The sequence below is a fragment of the Malaclemys terrapin genome, chromosome 4 (assembly GCF_027887155.1).
Source record: "Malaclemys terrapin pileata isolate rMalTer1 chromosome 4, rMalTer1.hap1, whole genome shotgun sequence".
Classification (NCBI taxonomy): Eukaryota; Metazoa; Chordata; order Testudines; family Emydidae; genus Malaclemys; species Malaclemys terrapin.
The window spans coordinates 46,449,349-46,470,717 of NC_071508.1; the positions used below are offsets into that span (position 1 = coordinate 46,449,349).

The 21,369-nt window shown below is 44.0% G+C and overlaps 1 protein-coding gene across 2 annotated transcripts in view; it reads left to right on the forward strand.

Moving 5' to 3' along the window:
- KCNQ1 (potassium voltage-gated channel subfamily Q member 1) overlaps positions 1-21,369 on the forward strand; it is a 559,181-nt gene that overhangs the window by 106,761 nt on the left and 431,051 nt on the right. The window lies entirely within an intron of this gene.

Consider the following 21,369-nt stretch of genomic DNA (forward strand, 5'->3'; position numbering starts at 1 on the left):
TAAACCCAGAGATATCAATGGACTTATTTCTGAGTTCACTGTGCATTTGTGTACGTGAGATAATTGGGCCCTATCTCTAATTCTTATGTATTCATCTGCTAGGGTGATCAGACAGCAAAAGTGAAAAATCGGTATGGGGGTGGGGGACAATAGGAGTCTATATAAGAAAAAGACCCAAAAATCGGGACTGTCCCTATAAAATTGGGACATCTGGTCCTCCCCCTCCTCCCCCCCACTATCATCTGCTAGTATTTTACTGGTATTGGGTTTGGAACCAGTCATCATTTACTATATCATAGCACTGTACTTCATATTTATGTAGTGCCTTTTGTCAAAGATCTCAAAGCATTTTATAAAGTTAATGTGGGCACATAACATTATCATAGAATCATAACATTATCTCCACCTATGGCTGAAGAAAATCAGAGACAGAGACATTACTTGCCGAAGATCGCATGCTGAGCCAGAGTCCAGAGTGAATGTAGGTCTCCTGATACCCAAACTCTTCCTTTCACCACTAGCCATACTGCCTCCTTGCAGGATAGTTTAATATATTAATTTATATACCCAGATATATGCAAGTTCATGTTCCCTTTTTGTTAGGTAAGTGGAGTTTCCCTTGATGGGATATTTTAGGACACACTGTTATCTCTTAAACCTCACTTGTGCTATTAAGCTTCCAAATACCCTTGCTTTAAGGGTGTTCCCATTGATTTCAGTGTATAACCATTATGTTTTATAGAACATTTACCTTCCTATAGGCCAGGGGTGGGAAAACTTTTTGGCCCAAGGGTCACATTGGGGTTGCAAAACGGTATGGAGTGCCGGATAGTGAAGGCTGTGCCTCCCCAAACAGCCTGGCCCCCACCCCCTATCCGCCCCCTGACTGCCCGCTTCAGAACCCCCGACCCATCCAACCCCCCTCGCTCCTTGTCCCCTAACCGCCCCCTCCTGGGACCCCCTGCCCCAACCGCCTCCCCCCCCCAGGATCCACATTCCCACCCCCTGAGACTCCCACGCTTATCCAGGGCTGGTGCAACCACTAGGCAAACTAGGCAGCCGCCTAAGGCGCCTAGTGGTTGAGGGCGTCTAAAAGCCCACTCAAGTGAGGAGGTGGGACAGGGGAACCTCTCCCCGCCCCAGATCACTTCTACTCTGCCTCCTCCACTGCGCACACAGCCCTCACTCTAATTCTCCTCCAATCGGCGCCGCAAGCCTGGGAGGGGAGGAGAATTAGAGCGGCGCTGGCGTGCTCAGCGGAGGAGGCAGAGCGGAGGTGAGCTGAGGCAGGCTCCTCGGGCGGGGTTAGCTTCCGCGGGGGGGGGGTCTCCCCGGGTGGGCGGGGTTAGCTGCTGTGGGGGGTAGTTGCTGCGGGGGGGGCTCCCCGGGTGGGTGGGATTAGCTGCTGCGGGGGGGGCTCCTCTGGCGGGTGGCCGTGGTTAGCTGGAGTGAGGTTAGCTGGGTGGGGGAGGTCGCACAAGGTGGAAGTTTGCACCGGCCCTGCGCTTATCCACCCCCCCCATTCCCCATCCCCTGACTGCTCCCCAGAACCTCTGCCCCATCCCCGCCCCCTGCTCCCTGTCCCCTGACTGCCCCTCCTGGATTCCCCGCCCTTATCCAACCCCCTGCTCCCCACCCCCTTACCATGCCGCTCAGAGCAGCATGTCAGGCAGCCGCGCCGCCCGGCCGAAGCCAGACACGTTGCCATGCTGCTTGGCAGGAGCGTGTAACCCCGCTGCCCAGAGCGCTGCCCGCGCAGTGGCATGGCTGTGGGGTAGAGGGACAATGGGGGAGGGGCTAGGGGCTAGCCTCCCCGGCCGGGAGCTCAAGGACTGTAGTTTGCCCACCTCTGCTATAGGCAGCAAAAGCAGCCCCTCTTCTACTCATACATGTTTGTACTCTGGAGCAATGTGGGATGTCTTATAAAAGTGTAGCTTTCCATGATGTTTCTAATCTGGAATTTCTAATCAGTTGCATCTTAAGAAGTGAGGTTTTTTACCCATGAAAGCTTATGTTCAAATAAATCTGTTATTCTTTAAGGTGCCACTGGACTCCTTGTTGCTAATCTGGAATGTGTTTTAAATCACTAGTAGGACAGTGAAGTTGATGCTTCCCCTTTTAATGTTATTTGCTAATGTCTCTTTCTCTCTCTACCTATTATCAACTCTAATGCCTGAGGAAGCATTTTCAGGATCTCTGCCAGGAACCTGTCTTCAAACTGTAGCAAGAAAACTGTTTCAAAGAATTATTCAAATTGTTGAATCACAGAAAAGAAATTAAAACTTAAATCGCCCACTTGACTCAAAAACAATTAACACTTGTGCATTTGCTGTATGTTTCTGTACACCTTATTCAGCTGTCTACTGTGCAGAAAACTATTATCAAGAGATGGTCTACAGCCTCTGTAGGGAAATTTGGAAAGTGTATACTCTTCCGCTAATACCCGCTACACAATCTCTGTAGACTTCAACCAATACAGCATCCAAGTGCAATCTCGATATGATTTTTTAAAATGGGAAATTTAAAATTCTTCTCAATGGGTAAAAATATTCTCTGTAGTGACTTTAAAATTAATATTAGAAAAGCCCCTCAACAGTATACAGTCATATACCAGTTGTTTAAAAAAAACCTGCTTCTATATACAGTGATCACTTAAAACGTAAAAAATGGCCATTACTTACTACCAGTGGTATCCGAGAGATCAATTTTTCATATACTAAGACTAGTGTTAATATTACAGTAATGGGCATATGATATATTTCTAAACTAGATTTTAATGGCAACCACTATGTATATGACACCATGTATAAGTTTAATTTCGTGTTTAGTATAGGTCGCTTCTGTGAGAGGAAGGGAGGGAGAGAGAGGTTTGAGTCCATCTACAATCCTCCCTTTCAATAAATGGGATTTTGTATTAGTTGTAGACATTTCTGCTTACCTATACAATAACATTCACTTTTTATAGTATCTCCTTCAAAATTATGCACTTAGTGTGACCAGTACCGACTGGTGTAATATTTCATATTGGGTGCATGGTATCAAATTTGGTGAAACCCCTCATGTCGACATAACCAGTTGTATTTGATGCATTTGTTTCATGCTATCATGGAACAGACAACTGATCATCACTGGTATTGGATTACCTTACTTACCTGCCAGAACAAATCTGCATTTCTGTTGTTCTGATGACAAAAGCTATGGTTAATTTATAAGCAGTTAATCCTGCATTGGGAATTCCCACTACTATATGCATCAATATTTAGCAATGGCAAATCTTGACTTTCTTTTCCCAAAGGGTTAATTTTGGAAGTTCACATGATATATAAAATAGGGTCAAGTGCCTGTTTAAAACAAAAGGCTGTGTTCGGGCAGTCAGTTCAATAAAGAAATGTATTCTGTATTCATCAAAGTTGTTTGCACAGAAACTTTTATATTGAGGTTTAGGTGCACCCATGCATGTGATGCAAAAGCAAATATTAGTCTGAGTTTATATTTCAGTATACAGGGAAGGGCTGAGTCAGCTGGCAGATGTTTAATGAAATCTCTACAGTAACTACATGAGAAATTGTTCGTTATGTATATATTGTATATGGGAGACTCTTTTTGAGAGCATCTTCATCAATGGCTGACTTGACTGTCAACATGGAACAATTTTACATTAAATGATCAAATGTGTGTCCCCACAGGCTATAATTAAGGAGCTGGTTATTGAACAATCCCCTCCATGCTGCCTGACTTGCATTGGCCCTAGAAAGTTTATCCGACTGCAGTGGTACTATTCATGGAGTTAAGGTGCCATTGAACATCATAAGTAAGGGCATCAGAATATGACTCGTATTAGTATCTGCCTAGCAAAGCTTTCTATGCTGATCTTTTTATGATATTTTTATGTAATATGTTTGACCATGGGATACTGGACTTGGGATGCTCTTAGATGGGAAGTAATGGAAGAGCTCCTCAGAGAGAAACTACAGTATGACTTCAAGGATGGAAGAAATAGAAATGAGTAGCTACATTTAAAGGTCAAGGAGTACAAAAATAGGAGTGCAAACTGCTGCTCCAAACAAAGATGTCAGAAGGCCTGAGGAGAGTTCAGACAAACCTGTGTGGGAGTGCTTATACCCATATTTTAAATGTAAACGTCTGTCATACTCCTTTGGGTCAGGGAATATCTTTTTGTTCTGTGTCTGTACAGCACCTAGCATAATGGAGGCCTGGTCCAGGTGTACTGCAATACAAATGAATAATACTGATTTGGGGGAAAACAATGAATACAGGTGACATTGCTGTTGCCAAGCACGGCTGAAGAAAGAAACTAGGTACATAATAAGAAGGGCAGGCAAGTTAACTTACAAACTAGTATTAATAAAAGAGAGGCCTCAAAGGTCAGCTATGTAGAAATGTCTATCAGAAGTGGAGTAAGATGCTGGAGGAAGTTGTTGCTGTCTGGATATAGCTCTGATAATAGGAAGAGTTAAAATTAGACTGGAGTGAATCTTGTGGAGTCTGAGGGTCGTGAGGCCTCTCAAACTATTGTATAAAATGTTGAGTTTCACAATATAAGCGTGTGTTTTGTGAGGCCAAAATTTAAATAAGTGTCTCATCCTCATTTGAACTCTGTAAAATTGGGTCCCCATATCCATTTCTTTTTCCCAAGAGGGCAAGTACCAGTGCCCTGCCCAAGGCAGCTTTTCCCTTGACCTTGGACAGTGGGGTCCTTCAGCTAAGATCGAGTTCTCCATAAATCCAACATGCTATGGGGTGGATTTGGAGGCAGAGACCGTCCTTCTGCTTGTACCCAAGTAAATATGAGACTGTTGGCTGAAGGGCTGATCAACAGAACCTTTTGCAAAATTGAGTTGTGTATATAGCAACTCTCACATTTCCAAAGTGATTTATGTAGAAGAAGTGTTGATTAACTGATACTGAGACAGATACTGCCTGATCCTTGCATGTGAAATGTGGGGAAAAGGCACAAGAAGCCTTCCTTCCACCTTGCATGGCCTATATAAAGATCACCTAAAATTGAAGTCCCTATGTTCAGGAGAGCACAGGGACTCTACTCCCCTGGAGTATTCCCCACTCCCTTTGAGTGGCTGTATTGGGGACCTTCCCCTGATCCCAGGCCTGCGGAGTGGGACCAGCACATAAGAGGAAGATATTGCACTATCCTTGCACTATCTGTTCCACTATCTCTGCCTTATGCCTCCCATAACTGCCCCAGAAGTGGCATACATCTGTATTGTCCCTTACCTCTGGGCTTCTCTTAAAAGGGATGATCCATCTCATAGACTCATAGACTCATAGACTTTAAGGTCAGAAGGGACCATTATGATCATCTGGTCTGACCCCCTGCATGCTGCAGGCCACAAGACCCTTCCCTGGACTCTGCTGTTGAAGTCCCCAATCCTGTGTTTTAGTGACTTCAATCGGCAGAGACCCTGCTGCCAGTGATCCTTGCCCCATGCTGCGGAGGAAGGCGAAAAACCTCCAGAGGCTCAGCCAATCTACCCTGGAGGAAAATTCCTTCCCGACCCCAAATATGGCGATCAGTAAGACCCCGAGCATGTAGGCAAGAGTCTCTAGCCTGACCCTTGTTGGCCATTATACTAATTACGTACCATTGCTTGGTTTTCCTTGGCTACTATGTTTTACCATTAAACCATTCCCTCCATAAACTTATCTAACTTAATCTTAAAACCAGACAGGTCCATCGCCCCCACCGTTTCCCTCGGAAGGCCGTTCCAATATTTCACCCCTCTGACGGTCAGAAACCTTCGTCTAATTTCAAGCCTGAACTTCCCCACGGCCAGTTTATATCCATTCGTTCTTGTGTCCACATTAGTACTAAGCTGGAATAATTCCTCTCCCTCCCTTGTATTTATTCCTCTGATATATTTAAAGATAGCAATCATATACCCCCTCAGCCTTCGCTTTGTCAGACTAAACAACCCAATCTATCTACCTATGTAGCTATCTAGGTTTTGATAAGGTCACCAATCGCCACATGTCTGAGCATCTTCCACAAGAAGGAAATTTGAAAAGCTATTTTCTATCTTTGTTGGCAGAAATATTCTTAAAGTTGTTGTTTTTCTTACGAGTGCATATATAGTCTGAAAATGCTGTTGTGTTTGAGACGGTTACTTTGAGGGAAAGCTTGTGATCTGGCCCATTATGAACGTGTAACACCTAGAGCTGGTTGAAAATATTTTCACCAGACATTTTTTTTTCAAGAAAATTATTGGCTTTTCAACTGAACTAAAAATTGGTATTTTGGTTTAAATGTTCAGGTTTTGTTTTGTTGTTTCTTTACTGAAAAACCCAAGCCTGTTTTTTTTGTTTTTTGTTTTGTTTTTTGTGAGAGGTCACCCCTTTTCTCTTTCCACCCTTCTTTTCTAGTGTAAAAAGTTGGGAAAATGGGAAAAGATGGAGGTGAGAAGGAATTAAAAAAAACAACTGAAAAATTTTGCAAAAAAACCCCCACTTAAATAAAACACACAATTTTCATTTCATTCTAAAACTTTTGCAGAAAAGATATTACATTTTTCAATCAGCTCCTATAACACACTAGGTGTGCAGGACACTTTGCAGGCAAATAAGACAAGGGCTCTTCCCATAGGATTTTACAATCTCAGAGCTTGTGTGCCCGAGGAAATTGCCTGGCATAGCTATTCTGGAGTAACTGTTTCCCAGTAGCTATTCTAAAATGGCTCCCTGTATGCCCTATCTATTCTAAAATAAAAGTGACTTAATTCTGGAATAATTAAAGCATGTCTACACTTGAAAATTAATGCAGTTTAAGGCAGGGTGTGAATTTAAAGCACAAAACTATTCTTGAATAACTCTCTGTGGACTCTTATTCTACACACTGAGTATGTAGAATGAGAGAGTCCACAGAGTTATTAAAGAATAGTTTTGTGCTTTAAATAGCTATTCCAGAGTAGCTCCATCTGTAAACGAGCCCTTATTCTGCTCACAAAGTAGAGTAATTATCTTGAAATGAAATCTATTTTATTCTAGATCAGTGTCTCTACGCGGAGGAGTCATACCGGCATAGCATTTCTGGAATAGTACAGTATAGCCTTTTCACTACAAACTAGGGCAGTGGTCCCCAACGCGGTGCCTGTGGGTTCCATGGTGCCCACCAGGGCATCTATGTGCGCCCACATACTGGCCGGCGGACGAGCATCCGCCAAAATGCCGCCGACAAGCAGCGTCATCCAGAGGCGTCGCTGCCGAAATGCCGCTGATTGCGAATGCCTATTGACGTTGCGGCTTCTTGGCGGCATTTCGGTGGATGCTCGTCTGCCAGCCACGGTTTGCGGTAGCTCGTTGTCTGGCGCCCGCCAGACGAAAAAGGTTGGGGACCACTGAACTAGGAAATAGAGGATTCTTGCATCATAGATGGTGACTTCCAAACAGTGTTTAAAAATTCTAATATTTTCCTAAACAAAACTACCTTTAAACTACAAGAATAAAATGAGGGGAAACTATTCCACATGAAATATAAACATATCCCTGAAGTGTTTTCCCGCCTGCAACGTTAAACAAGAAAACTCTAATCAGCTGAGTAATTTTCTGTACTTTATCACTACACGTGGATGTGAAGAGGGCTGAGGGAAGCCATGTTTAAGGATATGTCTACACAGCAGTAAGTGTGCACGGACTAGCCTACTCGAGCTAACGTGAATCCAGCTAATGCAGGTAACACTAGTAGTGAAGACACTGCAGCATGGGCTTCAGAGCAGGCAAGCAAGCCAAATTCATAATCAGGATTCATGACAGGTGTGTACTACCCACCCTGAAACCCATGATTCCAGCTAGCTTGGGAAGGCTAGCCCAACCACGTCTTTTGCTGTGTAGACATTCCCTAAGTATAGTTGTGATGAGTGATTAGGGGAGAAGTGGTTTTTTGTCAGTTTCAAAATAATCACAATTTTCATCCTACTATTTTCACTTTGCCTCACTAGATGGTGCTCTGGTAGGGTTTTGACTCCCTGGTTGCACATTGGCAATTAGCCAGCATGAGCTCAGGTCAGAGCCAAGCCTGTAAAAGGATCATCATTTTGAAGAGTACATGTATGCTTGGCCTGTTTAAAGTACTGGTGCGGGAGAGTTTTTGCCATGACTCATGAAGAGAATGTGGTCTATTTGTGTAAAAATTGATTTTGAGAGTACAATATTTAAACTGTGTGGGGAAAAAACATAATTCAGAGATATATGTTCCCAGAGAGACCATATTTTTTCTTTTACTTTCATAAGCAAGGATTTTATGGTGCCAGAACGCAGCAAAATGCTGTCAGCATGATCTAAGAAAATCCAAGTGCCTGATCCAAGAGGATTAAATATTCTGCTGAACTGGAGGTTATTCAGTGTGCCTGAAAAAGCTATTTTCTTGGAGGAATCTCACTTCAATATTGCTTCCACCCCAGAATTTTTTTTTAATGCACACTTTTATGGGGAGTATATGTCATTTTCAGCTTTGTATGTTCTGGGTTCTTTCTCCTACTCTTCTTAAATATTACTCATACAAATAGTTGTATTTATATATATATTTAAAAGACCCTCAGTCAGGTTCTACATGTTAGATTTTTTTTATATTAATATTTCTGGCAAGGGAATTTATTCTCTATTTAAGAGAAACTAGGTTGGAATGAAGGCTTAAGTGAAGTCTAGGCTTTATTCTCCAGCTTTTACATATTTATGTTTTTTTTAAAAAAAAGAGAGAGAGAAATATCTAAATCTTTTCACTGTGAAGACAGTCTTCACAATGCTGTCTTGTTGCATCTGCTGTCAGTAAGAGCAAAACAATAGCATCAAGAGAGTTTATCTCAGTCTTCATATGGGGGTGGGTGGGGACTTGAGAGATGATCTTTGATGTTTGGTGTTCCTTTTTTTTTTTTTTTAAATAAATTGTGAGCTTATTGTATGTGAAAGGTGGCAGAGTGAAGGGGGCAGGAGCCCTAGGGATCAATGTACTCATTCCAAAGAACAGATACAATACAGGCTATGCATTGTCCCAGCAGCATACCTCTGTCTTGATCCAAAAGGGCCAGGGCTAGGGTAATTCAGCCTCCGCGCTCATTCAACCTTTCCCTCTGCCGGGACTGCCGATGAAGATGTCCTAACTCTCATGATATTGAATGCTTCTCTTTAGAATCTCAGCTTTCATTTGGGGGAGGGGAAAAAATTTGTCCCTCATGATTGCGGGGAAAATATGAACTGAGTGTAATCTGAAGGCCCAGAAACCAAGAAGGCAAATTTAAAGAGCCCCAAATGAATTTTTTTTTAAAAAAATCTCATGATTTGCGGGGCCTGATTTTGAATGTTTTGGGGGTTGGCAGTGCTGCGTCAGTTCTTGCTAACTGTCTGGGGGGAATGGGTTTACAATGTGGACAGATTTTCCCAAGAATTGGAATGAGACCAACAACTCACTGGGACAGCTGTGGTTCAAAGGACTGAATGCTGGGATGCTGATTGGGAGACTTGGGTTCTATTAACAAAAGCCACTGACTTGCTGTGTGGCTGAACAAAATCATTCCTATTCTTTTTATGCTTTAGTCTGCCATCTGCAAAATGGGAATAAAGCACTTTGAGTGCTGTTGATCAAATCACTATCTAAATTCAAGGTATAATTGTTCTTAATTTCATGTAGGCCACCAAACAACCATCAGGTTTAATTACTTTCATCCATTATTCACATAACCTGGATTGGAACCAGTATAATAAGCATTTACCCCGATAGTAGAAATGAAAGATCTAGTTTCCTGTTTCAAATACCAGCGAGCCATCTGGCGGTGATTTCAGGAATATATCTGGCTTGTATCCTCATAGGACATCCCACTGCAGAGAGGGCTAAAAATCCCAACAGGCTCTAGCTGTCCCACTCCCCCATGCCTTGCTGCTACCTAGAGCCTGTTTTAAACCCAGCCCTTTGGACATGTAAATCAAATAAGCACTTTTCTGCTGTGTAGTTCTTCCGGTGATAACTGTGCCACCAGCTGCTCCCTCCTGCCAGCTGCCTGTTTCTTACCATTTCTATGGTCATTCTCTCCTGTGTAGGACCCTGAGGATAAGCACTGCACAAGGAACCTCAGCAGCCATTCCCAGCCAGCCCCACTTCTGTGTCACAATGTTATTTGTAGCCCAGACCAGTGGATCAGGGTATGTCTGTACTGCAATCGCAGGGTATGACTGTACCCAAGCTAGCAGTAATCTAGCTAGCTTTGGGGCCTGTGTCGGTGAAACTATGGCAGTGTGCGCTTCAATGTGGGCTGTACAAACTTGTCTGGAACCATGGGTGATTATGCATGGGCATAGCCTATGATGAAGCTTGAGCTCCCACGCCTTCACTGCTCTGGGACCCCAGCTAGCTAGATTAAAGCTAGCCCAGGTATACCTATGCAAGCTGCAATCATGCTCCATGATTGCTATATAGACATACACTCAGTCATGGCAAGAGAAGTAAAAAAAAATCCAAAAAGGGGAGGGAGAAAGGAAGGAAAAGAGAAAGAGTAAGAGCTTGTGTACATGAGAAAGTTGTACCATTTAACTTCAGATGTGAATTTAAATGGATTTAGTTAAATCAGTGTCATAGTCTGTGTGGATACTATTATTTCAGTTTACACCAAGTCATTACAAACAGGTTTAAGCTAAACCAAAATAAGCCAATTTTAAATAGAAATAAGAGAGCCCAGAGAGGGGGTTGCACAGGTATAACTAAATTGGGTTGAAAATTATTTAATCTGGTTTAGTGCACAAAATGGGGTCCTGGTTATGAGTGTTTCCCAACCTCTTCCTGTGTGGTTTTTGTTTGTTTTTTTAACTGAGCTTGGTACATGTGCTTGACACATAGTAGTGGTGCAGGGGAAACTGATGAAGGAAAGAATTGAAAAGATGGGAGCAAGGTCCAGAGTAGTAATAGAGGGAAAATGTGTTCAGACCAGTAGCTACACAAGAAAATGTAGCTGAATTGAAGGTCTTTTGAACCACTTATGTGGCCAGAGTCAAACTGCAGAGAAAAGAAGGGCCATTGATTCTTTTGGTTAATTATGGTTATGTTTAAAATAAACATGTATAGTAGGGAGGAGTAGTTCTGACTTGTAATCTATAGGGGGCAGCATTGAACCATGATGTGAGGAGACTTTCATTGGGGTGAATAAATTCAGCACATAATTGAATCTGAAATCACTGAGTTCTCAAGTAGATAAAATATGATCCAGAATTATCTCACTATTAATAAATAGATGCTCTTTCAAATAAGATTAAAACTTTCAAACTAGATCAGTTTTTTTTAATACTGTTGGTAAACAAAAAACCCACAACCCAATTTCTGAGGTGGGATGTAAAGGTAGCTGTCAGAGACTGCTGAAGCCACACTGTGGTTATTACCACAAAATCCTTGTAACTCATCCTTGACCCTGTGTGTTTTGGTACTTAGTTTCTCCAATCCTCCCTTCAAAAAGAAACCTGCCATTAAAATGAACTGGGCACATGTCTCCTGCAATGCTTTCACTGTCACCTCAGCACTCCCACATAACTATTCCCCTTCTAAAACCTGTAATGGAAAAACAAGCTCACGTGGTTAAATTGTTCTAATGTTACTTCAAAAAAAATTATTCTAGGAATATGAGGTAACTGCTAAGCAGCAACTTCATAGATACCAACGTTATGAACGCTAGTATTGTAATAGGGACAGCGGTAGAAAGAAATATGGACACTCACTCCTTTAACTCCCAATGGCCACACATCAGAGCACAGAGAGAGGTTGTAAGAAAGAGTACTATATCTTTTGCTTAAATAAGAAAAAAATAATCACTCCTCCTACCACCAGATAGGCAGACCTAATGTGCCACCTTAGGATAGGCAGATCCTTGTTACAATGTTATAGTTATTGGCATTGCCAACCCCAAACGTTAAGATGTGAGACTGAAAAAATAATAAATTGCATTCTGGTTTTTGAGCCGTTAGGGTTTGTGTTTTCAAGCTTTTCCCTTCAGACATAAGGGATAGAATTTTTTTTTTAATGAAAGCTGAGATTCATGTACTCACCTGACTCCGGAAGTTGGAGAATTTAAGAAAAACACCAAATATCAAAAGACCCGCGATAAAATTGCTAGAATAGGCAACACTGAGTTACCATCTTGCTTCTCACACAGATATTTTCACTTGCTTATTAATCATATATCTTTAGCTTGCTAGCAGTGCACTCATTTGCTGTGGAGTGTGTCTAAGTCTGCTTGTTAGGTGCAGATGGTTGTAGGTTTGGATGCTAATTTTAGTCTGGAACATTGGACTGGCAAGCTGAAGAGAAGAAGGTTCCCTGAGAAAATTCTGGCACTTCCATTTCTGCTCACAGTAGGAATTACAGACAGAAGAGCCTTTCCTCTAGTATTGCTGTATCTGTGGTGCTTGTCTTGGCCAATGATAGAAAATTATGTATCCAACCCCTCAAAAAAGATTTGGTTCCAGTTCAGTTCTAGAAATTGGGGGAGGCTTTTTAATATTTCTGAGCCAGCTTGCCTATGCCAGTTCAAAAGTAATTTTGCATCTTTGTTCTGCATGGTTGGTATATCATCTGATAAATACATAGGCCAAATACTGATACCCTTTATGCACAGTGAGGAGTAGTTTATTCTGCCTCTGGTTCCACTGATTTCAGCTGGGCTACTCCTGGAGTAAGGTCCTTGCCAACTTGAGTAAGGGTGGCAGAATTTGGCCTTTATATCTCTGGTAACATGGAACTGAATGATTGTAAAGTGACTGGGATTTAGTGGGACTGAGATTTCAGGACTGGGGTTGAATGACTCATGGAAGAAAGGCCTTCTTAATAATTCTGTTGAGTTGGTGACAGATTGCAATCCAGAACAGGTCAATAGTGATGAATTGTTGCCATCTGCTGGCTGTTTGGTGTCTGACGTGCTATGACATGGTGATCTCAATATGGACTGCGATGGAGGATCCATGTTACATACATGTCGTCACCACCAGCATCCCGGTTGGCAGTCTTGGCACAGAGGAAGGACTGAATGGATGTGGAGATTGAATTACTTTCTCACTCTTAGAGCAAGCTCCTTCAACTATTTATATATGAGGCACACTGGAAGGACAGGGTTGGACTGTCTATATTGCACTGATTATATTGTACCTTTTCTGTAGAAAAATGGAGAACTTCAGTTTCCAGTGCTGTCAGTCCAGCACCTTTCTCATTTATATTTGCTTTTATAAATCCATATATGTCAGATTTTTTGTTTTATTTGTTTGTTTTTTCATTTGGTGCAACTGAACTTCAGGGAGTCAGCAACTTTTGTTATGAAGGTCAGTCTAAGAAAATCGACCTAAGAATTGTATGATTTATTTTCTGTTGTATCTTGTTTTTCGGTGCATACTCTACCAGAGAGCTCGTGTTGAGCCAGCTGGTGTCAATCCTCAGCTGGTGTCAATCAGAATAGCTCTATGACTAGTGACTCAAAACCAAAGCCTGGAGTAGTAAACGTGTTTTCCATATAATTACAAATTCCATAAAATGTATAACATTTTTAATAAATAGAAGAAGAACAAAATAAAAATACCACCTTGGAAAAAAAAAATCCAAGTCTGTGAAATGCTGGCATACGGTAGAGGCAAGCAATGAAAAGAAGGATTTTTAAATTTAGGATTTATCAGGATTAGTGTGTAATGTTTGCAGTGACAGGTGTTTCCTTTATGCCTTGCCCAAATGTCTGGAAAGTAGTTTGTCATTAAGTGCTACATTGAGTATGTATCTCAATTTCAGTATAACTGGAGGGCCTGTGGCTTTGTTAGGTCCTTGTTTTTACATCTGACCTCAGCCAGCTGGAGTCTATTGTTTTAAGCGTAATGTAACAGCTGACATAACATAACGGATATCAAGCTGAAAAGCCAAAGCAGTGTAGTGAACTGATGCAAAGGGAGGGGATGGGAGAGGGCGGGTATTACTAGCATCATGATTCAAAGTGGAGGGTTGCTGGCTTGTTTTCCCTGAGGGAATTAGCCAGGAAATAATAGGATGAGTCTGTTGAAGCTCTATTTGCAATTGATTACATATGATAGACTACCGGAGACAGGTTTGGGTTTGCCAGCTGTCACTAGCTGGTGGCTGTTGAATTGTTTTAAGTGGCCCTTGGTGTGGATAGCTGGGTAGACCCTGCAGGTGTGGTATAATTGCATAACTGCAGTGAGTGCCAATGATTTATAAGAAAGGCGGTTCCATGAGTTAGTAGAGAGAGAGAATTTTATTTTGCAGCTAATACTGGATTAAGTAAAGTGGTTTCAATTTACTTGCTAAAAATGAAGTGACTGGATTTCTTGGTGGCCTTTCTTCTGGCAACTGATAAAATAGATTGTAGACTATTTTCTAAATAGTGATTTATTTTCATCTCTTGGTTTCCTATTTTCATGCTAGAAAAGCATATCTAACATTGGATACCTAATTATCTGGGAGGGGAAACGCACAGAGAAAATTCAAATTATGAGAATTCTGCTAGATTCTTGTCTCAATCTTGCAACTGTAAGGTGCCTGCATCTATGCAGAAGATCCGGGCCCTACAGAATCTTGTACATTTCATTTTGCTGCCTACACATAAGAATGGAACAAACACAGCATCTATACGTACTTAAGTCAAAGATCAAAAAGGCCTTATTAGTGAAGATCATTCCAGCCTAGGTTTGGATGTGTCAGTTAGGGCCTCCAGCTTCTCCACTGAAAGTTTATTCCACAGGCCAAAAGATCACATAGAAACAATTTTTGAAAGCCCAATGTACAGCCTTTATCTAGGTGAATAAAGGCAACAGAATCAGGCCGTACATTTTAATTGTCATTTTTAAGACCCCAAATCGGCAAACACACGTGTTTAACTTTACACATGTGAGTAGTCCCATTTATTTCAGTGAGATTACTCAGGTGCATTGAGTATTAATAGGATCAGGGCCCAAGTTCGTAATTAACAAAGAAAAGTGCATTTTCATGAACGTCGTGTGGTTATAATCCCCCCTACCCCCTGCAAAATGGGGGTGGGCAGAGGGGGGAGAGTGTGTTGTTATGGGCTGGGTTAAACCCTCATTGAAGAAACTGATGGGTGTGAATGCACCCGTTATTTAAGATAGCTGTAAGAGAGAGCTTTGGAGCCCCATCTAAAACACAGCATAATGAAGTCTGCCTGGAAACTAGCACCATGTGGGTGGAGGGTTTGATTGTGTGTGTGTAAAGGTGAGACAAACCGTAGTGCAGACAAAAACTGAGAGAACACAAAAAGAAGAACAGGAGTACTTGTGGCACCTTAGAGACTAACAAATTTATTAGAGCATAAGCTTTCGTGGACTACAGCCCACTTCTTCGGATGCATATAGAATGGAACATATAATGAGGAGATATATATACACACATACAGAGAGCATAAACAGGTGGGAGTTGTCTTACTAACTCTGAGAGGCCAATTAATTAAGAGAAAAAAAAAAAAAACTTTTGAAGTGATAATCAAGCTAGCCGAGTACAGACAGTGTGATAAGAAGTGTGAGAGTACTTACAAGGGGAGATAGTCAACGTTTGTAATGGCTCAGCCATTCCCAGTCCTTATTCAAACCGGAGTTAATTGTGTCTAGTTTGCATATCAATTCTAGCTCTGCAGTCTCTCTTTGGAGTCTGTTTTTGAAGTTTTTCTGTTGTAATATAGCCACCCGCAGGTCTGTCACTGAATGACCAGACAGGTTAAAGTGTTCTCCCACTGGTTTTTGAGTATTTTGATTCCTGATGTCAGATTTGTGTCCATTAATTCTTTTGCGTAGAGACTGTCCGGTTTGGCCAATGTACATGGCAGAGGGGCATTGCTGGCACATGATGGCATAGATCACATTGGTAGATGTGCAGGTGAACGAGCTCCTGATGGTATGGCTGATGTGATTAGGTCCTATGATGATGTCACTTGAATAGATATGTGGACAGAGTTGGCATCGGGGTTTGTTACAAGGATAGGTTCCTGGGTTAGTGGTTTTGTTCAGTGATGTGTGGTTGCTGGTGAGTATTTGCTTTAGGTTGGGGGGTTGTCTGTAAGCGAGGACAGGTCTGTCTCCCAAGATCTGTGAGAGTAAAGGATCATCTTTCAGGATAGGTTGTAGATCTCTGATGATGCGCTGGAGAGGCTTTAGTTGGGGGCTGAAGGTGACAGCTAGTGGTGTTCTGTTATTTTCTTTGTTGGGCCTGTCTTGTAAGAGGTGACTTCTGGGTACTCGTCTGGCTCTGTCAATCTGTTTTTTCACTTCAGCAGGTGGGTATTGTAGTTTTAAGAATGCTTGATAGAGATCTTGTAGGTGCTTGTCTCTATCGGAGGGATTGGAGCAAATGCGGTTGTATCTTAGAGCTTGGCTGTAGACAATGGATCGTGTGGTGTGTCCTGGATGGAAGCTGGAGGCATGTAGGTATCAGCCATACCATCAGGAGCTCGTTCACCTGCACATCTACCAATGTGATCTATGCCATCATGTGCCAGCAATGCCCCTCTGCCATGTACATTGGCCAAACCGGACAGTCTCTACGCAAAAGAATTAATGGACACAAATCTGACATCAGGAATCAAAATACTCAAAAACCAGTGGGAGAACACTTTAACCTGTCTGGTCATTCAGTGACAGACCTGCGGGTGGCTATATTACAACAGAAAAACTTCAAAAACAGACTCCAAAGAGAGACTGCAGAGCTAGAATTGATATGCAAACTAGACACAATTAACTCCGGTTTGAATAAGGACTGGGAATGGCTGAGCCATTACAAACGTTGACTATCTCCCCTTGTAAGTACTCTCACACTTCTTATCACACTGTCTGTACTCGGCTAGCTTGATTATCACTTCAAAAGTTTTTTTTTTTTTTTTTTTTTTTTTCTCTTAATTAATTGGCCTCTCAGAGTTAGTAAGACAACTCCCACCTGTTTATGCTCTCTGTATGTGTGTATATATATCTCCTCATTATATGTTCCATTCTATATGCATCCGAAGAAGTGGGCTGTAGTCCACGAAAGCTTATGCTCTAATAAATTTGTTAGTCTCTAAGGTGCCACAAGTACTCCTGTTCTTCTTTTTGCGGATACAGACTAACACGGCTGTTACTCTGAAACTTGAGAGAACACAGTGGCTTATAGCTATGGCGCTGGAGCTATGCCAGCGTAACCCTTTAATGTAGACACAACCTACACTAACAAACAGAATGTTCCTACAGCGATGGGAAAAAAAACATCACCTCCCTGCGTGATGGTAGCAAGGTGGACAGAAGCATTCTTCTGTCGACCTAGCTGCATCTACATGGGGGATTAGGCCGGCATAGCTGTGACGCTTTGGGGTGTGGGCTTTCACAACCCTGAGTGTGGTGGCTATGCAACCGAAGTTTAAAGTGGAGAGAGAGAGAGAAAGAAAAAGAAAAGAAAAGAAAAACAGCCTGGATAAGCATTGTGCGTGACCCTGAAAGAACCTAGAAAGGGGGTTTCTGGATCCAGTGCTGGCTAAAGAGGCTTGGGGGTATAAGCAAAGAAACTCCTGCGTTCAGAACAGCAGGACTTTGTACCTTGTTATAAACAAGACGGCATCAAGGAAACTACCAGACTCATTGTAAATTTCTCCTCCTAATAACTTTTGCTTGGTCTAAAAATCTGGCATTTGGCCATAAATACCTTGCATGTTAAATCTATTTTTCAACTACTTCACTTTTATTCTGATACCATTAAAGACAATATATACTTGCCAAAGCCATGTTTTAACAGCCACTAAAAGCAACAATCCTTCGAGCCCTTCTCCTGCAGAACTCCCTATGAGTTCTGAGCAGATAGCTCTACCAGGATTAGGCCCTATGACAATATATTTGGTGTAAATATGTAGTACTCTGAACTCAAATGTTTACGACCAGATCCTCCTGCCCCAGCAGCACCAAGCTGCCCTAAATCTGGCTTACCCAACCACTGGAGTAACCCAGGTAGTTTAGAGAGAGTATCTAGTCCATCCTCTTTTTGCAGCCAGTGCAGGGGGCATTACAAAGAGAAACAGGTATGCATGGTCATACTTCTGTGACAGGCCCAGAAGTCCTAAGGTGGAACAACCTATGTAGGATTCTGTAAGTTGCTCCTGGAGACCAAATGGCTCAGACTCCTTTGCACTCCCCCTGCTGAGCTGAGTGCTCCTTGGCTGCAACAGATGAACTGCACCACAGTATACTGATTATACAAATAAATGTCAGGTATTTCCACACAGTCCATCGAACACCAGAATATTTTTAGGATCATGGAAACTTAAGAATTCTGACTAGGTCCCAGAAACTGCAGGACTTTAAAGAGTAACTATTAGTAAAAATAAACACACAGCCTGATCACACCACATCTGTGAAAGAAAGTTATGTATTTCTTCACTTTGATGGTTTCCCCTATGTTAATGACTTTGAGGCTGTCTAACGTACAAGGCTAAAGTACACAGAGAATGTCTAGCAGCTGTCAGTGGATCCGTGTAGCATTTGAATTTTCAGGTGGACTTAATCAGAAACTGAGAGAAGTTCCCCGGGCGGTGCTTAAAAACAAGCCATAGGCAGTTGTTGATTCAGTGGCTCTGTACTTTCAGGGTTAGTCCTAGCTCTATGTACTGAAGTAATAGGTTTGAAAAATATCTTCTGTAACAAATATAGCAGCACATAAGTGGTGCAAAAGACCTTGAATGCAGCTGTGTGCTGGGGAAATTCTGGCAGCGGAGAGCCCTTTCCTTAGGCTTGTTTGTCTTCTGTTTTTTTGTTCCTTGTTCCTGCCTTGGCCCTCATTTTAGATGACCCATCTTCCTTTTTTCTCCAGCTCATATTCAGTGTTCCCATTTATGAGCCTTTTCCCAAATCCTTCCTGATTTTTGTTTTTGTCGCAGCTTGGTAGAAGTGCTTTACCCCTGGAAAGGGTACAGGGGAAATTGATTTACTTGTCACTTACCCCTGCAGCCATTCCATGTGTAAAGGTGAAAGAGGGGGGTCTGCTGCAAAGAGAAGCTCACTAGCATAATCTTAGTTGGTTTCTCATCACAGCAAAATCTCTATGTAACGTACTAGAGTGCTATTTTGGCTACAAAATTGCAGTGCAGTTTTAAAACGGGCCAGATGTATGTGGTGGTTGCACTGCACCTGGACTACAGGCAGGGAGCTTGATGCCTACATTCCAGGTGGTGTTTGAACGCCTAGCTTTAGCAGAAGGAACTCCGAATGGGGTGTATGTGGTGCTGGTGGAGGAAGGGGGGAATAAAATACTTACTAATCCTGCCTCTGTAGTGCTTTGTGAACATGAATGTGTTTAACCTCCTGTAGCGGGGTGAACACCCGCTCCAGCCCTGAAGGGGTTGGAAAAGCCCTGCAGAGGGCTGGGGCTGGGGAAAGGAGCAAAACCCCAGCTGATTGGCGAAGTGGCTGCAGCTGGGGCCATGCCCCAAACAGAGCACCTCTGCCTTATAAGAAGGCCAGAGCAGCCAGAAGCTGAGGAGTCTCCCTCTGGCTGGAGAGAGAGACAGGCCTGGCTGTTGGGGAACTCACTGGGGAGCTAGAGTGAGGCAGGGCTGGGGAAAGGCCTTAGGGGCTGAGAAGCCCTAGGCCAGCAACTCCCCAGTAGGGTGACCAGACGTCCCGATTTTATCGGAACTGTCCCGATATTTCCTTGTTTGTCCCGAGTCCCGACCAATGTTAGGTCGGGACACTGGACAAACAAGCAAATACTCCAGAGCCCGGAAGTGCTCGTATCCCCCCCGCCCCAACTCCACTCCCTCCTTCCCCCATTGGCTCCCTCCCCGAATCCTCGCCTCTTCCCCAGGCTCGCCATTCCTCCTTCCTGTGGCGCTTGTGGAGGGAGGCCCGGGAGACGCAGGGGGAGCGCGGTGCCGTGAGTGAGAGTCCGGCCTGGCCTTGAGCGCAGGCAGGACTCAGTTGCGTGGTAGGGAGAGTAGGGGAGCGGCCCGTGGGGCCAGGCGGCGGCTGTTCAACCCCCCCTGGGCAGCAGCACTCGGGAGCAGCTCCCATTGCCGCGCGGGGAGGAAGCGGCAGATGGCCAAGCTCAGCAGCTGCGGCTCTGGTGCCCCCGAACCCCCCGAGCCTGTTGCGGGGACCAGCAGCGCGCACGCTGCGCATGCCCAGCCCTTGGCCAGTCGCATCTGGGCTGCTGCCCAGCTGGTGCAATCCCGCGGGGACCCGGGGCGGAGGCATCGGCAGCCCAGCCCCGTTCGTTCCCCTGCGGTAGTTTCCCAACCCCTTTTTTGCTCCCATCTGCACCATCTAGCACAGGGGCGGGCAAACTTTTTAGCCTGAGGGCCGCATCCGGTTTCCAAAATTGTATGGAGGGCCGGTTAGGGAAGGCTGTGCCTCCCCAAACAGCCAGGTGTGGCCCCGCCCCCTATCCGACAGCCCCCCCCCCCCCCCGGGACTCCTACCCCATCCAACCCCCCTGCCTCAGGACCCACTGCTGCCCCATCCAATCCCCTCTCTCCTTCCTGACTGCCCCCTGGCACCCCTGCCCCCATTCAACCCCCCTGTTTCCTGCCCTCTCACCGCCCTGACTCCTATCCACACCCCTGCCCCCGGACCACCACCCCCAACTCCCCTGCCCTCTATCCAACCCCCCTGCTCCCTGCCCCTTTACCGTGCTGCCTGGAGCACTGGTGGTTGGCGGCGCTACAGCTGCGCCGCCCAGAGCAGCAGGACAGGCAGCCACGCCGCCCAGCTGGAGCCAGCCATGCCACCGCACAGCTCAGAGCACCAGGTCAGGCCGCGGCTCTGCAGCTGCGCTGCCCAGGAGCTTGCAACCCCACTGCCCAGAGCATTGCGCTGGTGGGAGGGCGAGCTGAGGCTGCGGGGGAGGGGAAACAGCAGGGGAGGGGCCGGGGGAAGCCTCCCAGGGCAGGAGCTCAGTGGCCAGGCAGGAAGCCATAGTTTGCCCACCTCTGATCTAGCACGTGGCCCCCAGTTTATTGCTTTGATAGAAAAATCTACAGACCATGATCCTTCAGGGGGTGTAAATCCGAGTAGCTCCACTGAAGCATAAATTGACTATGCTGATTCACACTGGCTGAAGGATCTGGCACACAGTATCTTATTTGGCAACTTGCAGATTTAAACAAAATAAGTAGGGTAATAGAACAGCTTCTGCAAATATGGTTGGATCCTAGTCCAACTGCATGTTTTTCATGGCATCTTCTCTGGCATTGTGTACTCCAGGAAACAAACTTCTGAGCCACTGGGAGCCCTAATCTAGACAAGGCTCCTTCACACTTGGTTTTTAAGACAGTGCTGTTGTTGGTTGTTTTTTTGTTTGTTTGTTTGTTTTTGTTTTAAGCCATGTTTAAATCTGTTTGTCTGTGTCAT